The 7,025-nt window shown below is 65.3% G+C and overlaps 1 non-coding gene across 1 annotated transcript; it reads left to right on the top strand.

The window, feature by feature from the left end:
* The first annotated feature begins 6,536 nt into the window (after positions 1-6,536).
* Positions 6,537-6,689, top strand: LOC139603566 (5.8S ribosomal RNA). Its single transcript, XR_011683723.1, has one exon. It is a non-coding gene; the product is annotated as a 5.8S ribosomal RNA (ribosomal RNA).
* Positions 6,690-7,025: the final 336 nt, after the last annotated feature.

Raw genomic sequence — 7,025 nt, 5'->3', positions numbered from 1 at the left:
AGATTCATCTATCACACTGTTGAGCAAGAAATTGGCAGCAAGAGCCATGTAAGACACTGGTTAAGGATTGCCCAGACAAAGCAGGGGAGAGTTTTCTCCAAGCAATGCCTGTGCTCCAGAATCATTTGCTGTTGTTTTGGGCCCGTGGCTCCGCCTCGGCGGCGGCGGTGGTCCCCAGCTTGCGTTGTTGAAGCCGTCCCCCTTCCTTGGCCTTAAGCCGGGGACCCGTGTTGTGGCGGGCAGAATTTTTTGGCCCAGTTTTTTTTTTTTGTGCGGCCCCGGCACCCGACGGAGAGCCCCCCCGGACTGGTCCTGGGCGAGGCGGCGGCGCCTCGCCTACCTCAGTTGTGGCTGGATTGACTGAGCCGCTTCTGCCGGGCGGGACCGGGTTTGCCACACCGGGTCCGTTGCTTTTTGTTGAGGTGGGCGGAGTTGGGGGGGCGCCCGCCAGGCCTCCGCTGGCCTTTTTATTTTTCTCTCGCAGCCCTAAGCCGCGGCACCGAGAAGAGTTGCGACGAAGCTGCGAGCGGGATGCCAGTGGGTCCGTCGTGGGGAGGCAGTGAGGCGTGTACCTCGGCCCCCCCTGGGCCCCCGGCCCCGCGGCCCCCGTGGCTAGCACGGCTCATTGCGAACGCGCCTCCATGTGCCTTTTTTGTCGTGCCGTCCCCTCCCTTTTTTTTCCGGAAGGGGAAGCCAACCGCCGCAAGGCCGGGTGAAAGCTGGTGGCCCATGGTGCCAGGTCGGTGGAACTTTTTCTCGCACGCTCGGCCTGTTTCCCTGGGACGGAAGGCAGGGGAGGGCTGCCGAATCCCCTCCCGGCCCGGCGGGGGCCAGTCCAGTCCCGCCGTTGCCTATCCTAAAGGGAAGCCGTTGTTGGCTGCGGGCGGGTGGCGGCACCCCCCGCACTCCTCTGCTGCCGCGAGCGATCCGATCCGCAGGCGGGCTGGGCGGCCGTTGCCGCCCAGGACTGTGGCCATGGGGCCCTTGTCGCCATTCGCGCAGCTCCTTCCCAGAGCCACGCTTGATCAATGTGGCTTTTCGGGTGGCGTCGGAGAGGGCCCCCAGCATCCCGGCTCTCCTTCCAAGGCTTCTCTGTCTTGGGAAAGCCACGGCGGGGGGGGGGGGGGGGGGGGGTCCAGTGCTCGGGCAGGGTGGTCTCCTTTCCAATTTGCTTCCCATCGCAGGCGAGGTGTTGCCCCTCCCGCTGGCCTGGGGAAGGGCGTCTTTACCATCCCGAGCTGTGTGATGGCTGCATGGCCCCGCGAGCCTTCAGGTGTCCTTAAAAAACCACGCGAGGTGCTGGTGCCGGCCCCGGTCCAGGTACCGCCCGTGTGGGTGCCGGTCGTGAGCAGCGCCGGGCGGCAGTGCGGCTGGGGCTGAGCCGCGAGAAGGGAGAGAGGCGAGAAAGAAAAGAGAGAGGGCGAAAGTGCCCGAACCCGATGCAGTGCGGACGCAGGGGAAAAGAGCCAAATTTTGAACCGGGGCACAGGCACCAGGAAAAAAAGCGAGAGAGAGAGAGAGAGAGAGTAATGAAACCTCGCGCTCCATCCGAGTGGCGAAAAGCTGCGCAGCGGTCCCGGCTCCTTGCCCACGGTGTCGTGGGAAGGGCCGGCCGCCCAGGTTGGCCGTCGCCGAGGAGTGTCCCTCGTGCGTGGCGCTGTTCCCCATCCCAGGTGACGCCGGTCCGCGATGCGGCCGGCCGCCGTCCCTGCAGCCGGCGCCCATCGCCACCACGCCGCCACCCGTCGCCGTGTCTTCGACCGCGATGCCAATCCCGTGGGTCGGAGCGGCAAAAGGAGCGTGAGGCGGTCGGGGTTTGGCACAAGGCGAGTTCGTCAGTGGGCCAGGCGCGTCCGGGCACTCTGTCCGGGCGTTCGCATGACGCTTTATGGCGCCGCCGTGGGCAGCGGCTACCTGGTTGATCCTGCCAGTAGCATATATGTCTAAGTACACACGGGAGGTACAGTGAAACTGCGAATGGATCATTAAATCAGTTATGGTTCCTTTGGTCGCTCCTCTCCCACTCCTTGGATAGCTGTGGTAATTGTAGAGCTAATACATGCCGACGAGTGCCGACCTCCTGGGACGTGTGCATTTATCAGACCAAAACCAACCCGGGCCAGCCCGGCAGCTTTGATGACTCTAGATAACCTCGAGCCGAACGCACGCCCCCGCGGCGGCGACGACCCATTTGAATGTCTGCCATATCAACTTTCGATGGTACTGTCTGTGCCTACCATGGTGACCATGGGTGACAGGGAATCAGGCTTCGATTCTGGAGAGGGAGCCTGAGAAACGGCTACGACATCCAAGGAAGGCAGCAGGCGCACAAATTACCCACTCCCGACCCGGGGAGGTAGTGATGAAAAATAACAATACAGGACTCTTTCGAGGTCCTGTAATTGGAATAAGCGCACTTTAAATCCTTGAGCAAGGATCCATTGGAGGGCAAGTCTGGTGCCAGCAGCCGCAGTAATTCCAGCTCCAATAGCGTATCTTAAAGTTGCTGCAGTTAAAAAGCTCATAGTTGGATCTTGGGATCGAGCTGGCGGTCCGCCGCGAGGCGAGCCACCGCCTGTCCCAGCCCCTGCCTCTCGGTGCCCCCTTGATGCTCTTAGCTGAGTGTCCCGCGGGGCCCGAAGCGTTTACTTTGAGAAAATTAGAGTGTTCAAAGCAGGCCGGCTGATGGCATACTGCAGCTAGGAATAATGGAATAGGACTCTGGTTCTATTTTGTTGGTTTTCGGAAACAGGGCCATGATTAAGAGGGACGGATGGGGGCATTGGTATTGTGCCGCTAGAGGTGAAATTCTTGGACCGGCGCAAGACAGCCTAGAGCGAAAGCATTTGCCAAGAATATTTTCATTAATCAAGAACGAAAGTCGGAGGTTCGAAGACGATCAGATACCATTGTAGTTCTGACCATAAATGATGCCGACTGGCGATCCAGCGGCGTTATTCCCATGACCCGCCGGGGAGCTCCCTGGAAACCCAAGTCTGGGTTCCAGGGGGAGTATGGTTGCAAAGCTGAAACTGAAAGGAATTGACAGAAGGGCACCACCAGGAGTGGAGCCTGCGGCTTAATTTGACTCAACACGGGAAACCTCACCCGGCCCGGACACGGACAAGATTGACAGATTGAGAGCTCTTTCTCGATTCCGTGGGTGGTGGTGCATGGCCGTTCTTAGTTGGTGGAGCAATTTGCCTGGTTAATTCCAATAAGGAACAAGACTCTGGCATGCTAACTAGTTACGCGACCCCGGAGCGGTCGGCGTCCAACTTCTTAGGGGGACAAGTGGCGTCCAGCCACCCGAGATTGAGCAATACCAGGTCTGTGATGCCCTTAGATGTCCGGGGCCGCACGCGCGCTACACTGACTGGCTCAGCTTGTGCCTACCCTCCGCCGGCAGGCGTGGGTAACGCGTTGAAGCCCATTGGTGATGGGGATCGGGGATTGCAATTCTTCCCCGTGAACGAGGAATTCCCAGTAAGTGCGGGTCATAAGCTCGCGTTGATGAAGTCCCTGCCCTTTGTACACACCTCCCGTCGCTACTACCGATTGGATAGTTTAGTGAGGTCCTCAGATCGGCCCCGGCGGGGTCGGCCACGGCCCTGCCGGAGTGTCAAGAAGACGGTCGAACTCGACTATCTAGAGGAAGTAAAAGTTGTAACAAGGTTTCTGTAGGTGAACCTGCGGAAGGACCATTACCGGTGGGGCTTGGTGCCTGCCGCGTCGTGCTGGGCTGTCCGTCCGGCTGCGTGCGTGCAGTGTTACTTGCACGCCCACTCAGTTCGCACGCTCAGCCCCCGGCCGCCGGCCCTGGTCGGCACCGGGGGCTGCACGCCCTTCCCCTTCGGTGCACGTCGCAGCCCCAGAGAGAGAGAGAGACCGGAGGCGCGCGGCACTGCTGGGCACAGGGGGTCGGAAGGGGGAGAGGGGATAAAAGCTGCTCGGCGTGGCGAAGTGCACCATGCGCGCGGGCGGGGCCCTCCCCACGCTACGCCGCGCGTTGTAGTCGGGCCTCAATGCATGGTGTGCCGGCCGCCGTCGCGGTGGCTTGTCCCCCCGGCCCCCACACTATCCTGGCCCACCCCGGCCTTGCGCCGGTCTGCCGCCGGTCCGTCCCCGCTGGAGAGCGGGGGTGTGGCCGTGGGCCCCTGAGCCACTCGCTGCTGCGGCCAGCGCCGCTGAATGCTGGTCGCCGGCGTGCCGCGTGTGGGCGCCCTGGCGCGGCCCAAGTTCTCCTGAGCTCGGCTCTCCTAGGCGTGCGCGTGAGAAAGCCACCTGGGTCCCGGGAGGGAGGGGTGCTCAGCACGGCCCCTCCTGGAGGCGCGCCCGTCCCTTCCCTCGCTGCTTCGCCCGTCGAGCCATGGCCGTCCATCCGGCCGTGGCACCTGTCAGCGGCCGAGGTGGAAAGGGCGAGGGAGCCGGGTGGCGGGGGCGCCTTCGGGGCTCGGAGGAGGCGGCTCCTCCAGCCCTTCCCGCCCCGGGGAGGGGGGCCTTTGCCGGCCGGCAGAGTTCCCCTCTCTCGGGCCAAGTAGCCCCCCCTCTCGCACCCGGAAGAGGAACTCCAAGGGCCGAGGCCTCCGGGCGTTCCGGGCCGCGCTTGGTGGCGCGCATGTGCGTACGCGCCCGAGGTGTGCTCGGTGGTTGGGCCCGCGTCCCCCGTGCCAGCGGGGTGGTCCGGGCCACGGCGGTCCTCTCGGGGGCATGGCGCTGGGCTACTGAGGGAAACCCCTGGGCCCCGAGAAGGACATGGCTGTGGTGGCGGCAGATGTCGGGCGCGCCCCCGCTGGTGGACACTCCCCCAAGGGTGGCAGCTGGGGAGGCACCCTGGCGGGGCCATGCAGGTCATTTGCCTTGCCCCAGGGCCAGGTACCTAGTGATCTGTGCCTCGGCGGTCCCCCCAGGTTTTTTCCCTCAGCCTTGTCAAATGCTGCGGGTTTGCGGAAAGGGGCCGGCGGGGCTGGGCGGCGGTTTAAAGACTAGGGCAGCTCGGCGTGGCCCGCCATGGCGGCTGCGGTGGCGGCGGCGGCGGCGGCAGGCGTGCCGGGCGGTGGCCGTGCGGGGCGCCACTGAGGGGTGGGGAGCAGCTACTCCCACCGATCCCCTGCGGTGGTTGTCCCGTCGCCACCGGCCGCGCTCTTCCGTCGCCGTCGTTGTCCCGCCGCGCACCATGGGGATTAACCGTGCCACGCCGGGGAGGGGCGCCCTGCCTCCCCCTCTCCATGGCCCAGCCTCGGTGGAGAGGCCGCGGCGTGTGGTCGGCCATGGGGGCCGACCCGCTCACCTCGTCGTAACGGGTGACGCTGGCAGAGAGCGCGCGCTCTCTGCCCTTCCTCGGCCGTGGGGTCGCGGCTGCTGGGGCCCGCCCGTGCTCTTTCTCCTTGGCCCACTGCCGCCGTCTCTGGCACGCGCGGCGCCGCATCCGGCGCCTCTCCTCCCCTTAACAGTTTTTTCTCCTCGAACGCACAGCGGTAGCGCCATCGTCCACTGGCCGACCCCTGGCTCGACCGCCCGCCCACTGCTGGGGAGCGAGCGCTCGGCAGGCCCTCCGGCAGCGGAGGCCCGGGAGCACGCGCGACCCCGTGCCGAGCGGCGGCGGCACCGCTCGACGGGTGTCTCTCCCTGCGGGGACGGTTGGCCGGAAGGCGCCCACCATCGCCCGGCCACGGTCCTGTGCCGGGCCCCGCTTGTCAAGTCCTCCATCACCCTTTCCGGCCGCGTGTGGGCCGCAGAAAGGCATGCGAGGTGGCCGCGGGGGCACTTCCCCCCGCCCGGTCTCCGCGTGCCTGAGGCAAGGGGCCCCGGCGGTGCGGCGGTGGTGGTCCCGGGAGCGCGGCCCCAGCAGCGGCGGGGTCTGCTGTCTGGCAGGCCACGGGTTCTGGCGACGCCATCTCGGGTCTCAGTGGCGCCCACCTCCGGGGCCGGCGGCGGAGCGTGTCTGCTGGTCGCTCGCCCGCCTGGCAAGGGAGCGGTCCCGCGGGAGGTGCATTGGTGGGGGCCGGTCGCCGTCGCATACCGTCTCAAGCCGGGGCAAGGCCATGCACTGGGGAAAGAGAAAAGCCGGCTGCACAGCAGTGTGGCAATGCTGCACGAGGCCTGCGCCGTCGAGGACTGAGGGAAGCCGGCGTGTGCGGGGCCAGATGGCCGCGCGCCCCTGGCCGTGTGCCGTGTGTGTTGTGCGTGTAGTCCCAAGAAAGCGAGAAGTGGGTGGGCCACCATGCTCCCCCACGTTTTGGCGCAGGCCACGTGGCCCCCAGCACGGAGGCCGGGCCGAGCCCGGGCGCCTAGGCCGCCTCCGAAGGACGGCGTTTGCGAGGTCGGCATCTCCCCTCGCGGGGGGAGGCGGTTGGGGGCACGGGCTCCCCCGCCTCTTGGCCGGCCTTCAGAGTGTGGGTTCCTCCAGTTGTTTTTTTTTCCCCTTTTGTTTCTGTGTGCTCGTACAGTCGAAGCCAGGCGCGTGCCCACGCGTCCTCGGCGCCAGAGTAATAAAAAGGGGCCCGCTTGGCATGAGCGGTGCCCGAAAGGCAGACGACTCTTAGCGGTGGATCACTCGGCTCGTGCATTGATGAAGAACGCAGCTAGCTGCAAGAATTAATGTGAATTGCAGGACACATTGATCATCGACACTTCAAACGCACTTGCGGCCCCAGGTTCCTCCAGGGGCTACGCCTGTCTGAGCGTCGCTTGACGATCAATCGCCATCCAGGGGCTACGCCGGTAGTGCAGCTGGGGTCGCTTTGCAGGCCCGTCGCCCGCGGCGGGCAGTGGCAGCAGCGGCGTCCCGCCAGTGCCCGGAGGGAAGGTAGTCAGGGGTTCGGCGAGGGAAGTGTTTCCCTAGGCGGCCTCGATCCCTTCCCTGTGGCTCGGCAGGCATCGTCGCAGTTGCAGTCGTCGTCGTCATCATCACCGCGCAGGGCCTTCGTCCCCCTAAATGCAGACTCAGGGAGCGCTTCGGAGCGAGCCACTCGCGGAGCGAGCCACCAGGGCGGAGCTCGTCCTCCCCAGGACCGTGCCATGTA

This window comes from Agelaius tricolor, unplaced genomic scaffold, assembly GCF_023055355.1.
Source record: "Agelaius tricolor isolate 1412-34295 unplaced genomic scaffold, bAgeTri1.0.p SCAF_39, whole genome shotgun sequence".
In the NCBI taxonomy this organism is placed as follows: Eukaryota; Metazoa; Chordata; class Aves; order Passeriformes; family Icteridae; genus Agelaius; species Agelaius tricolor.
This window is presented reverse-complemented; position numbering and strand designations above follow the sequence as displayed.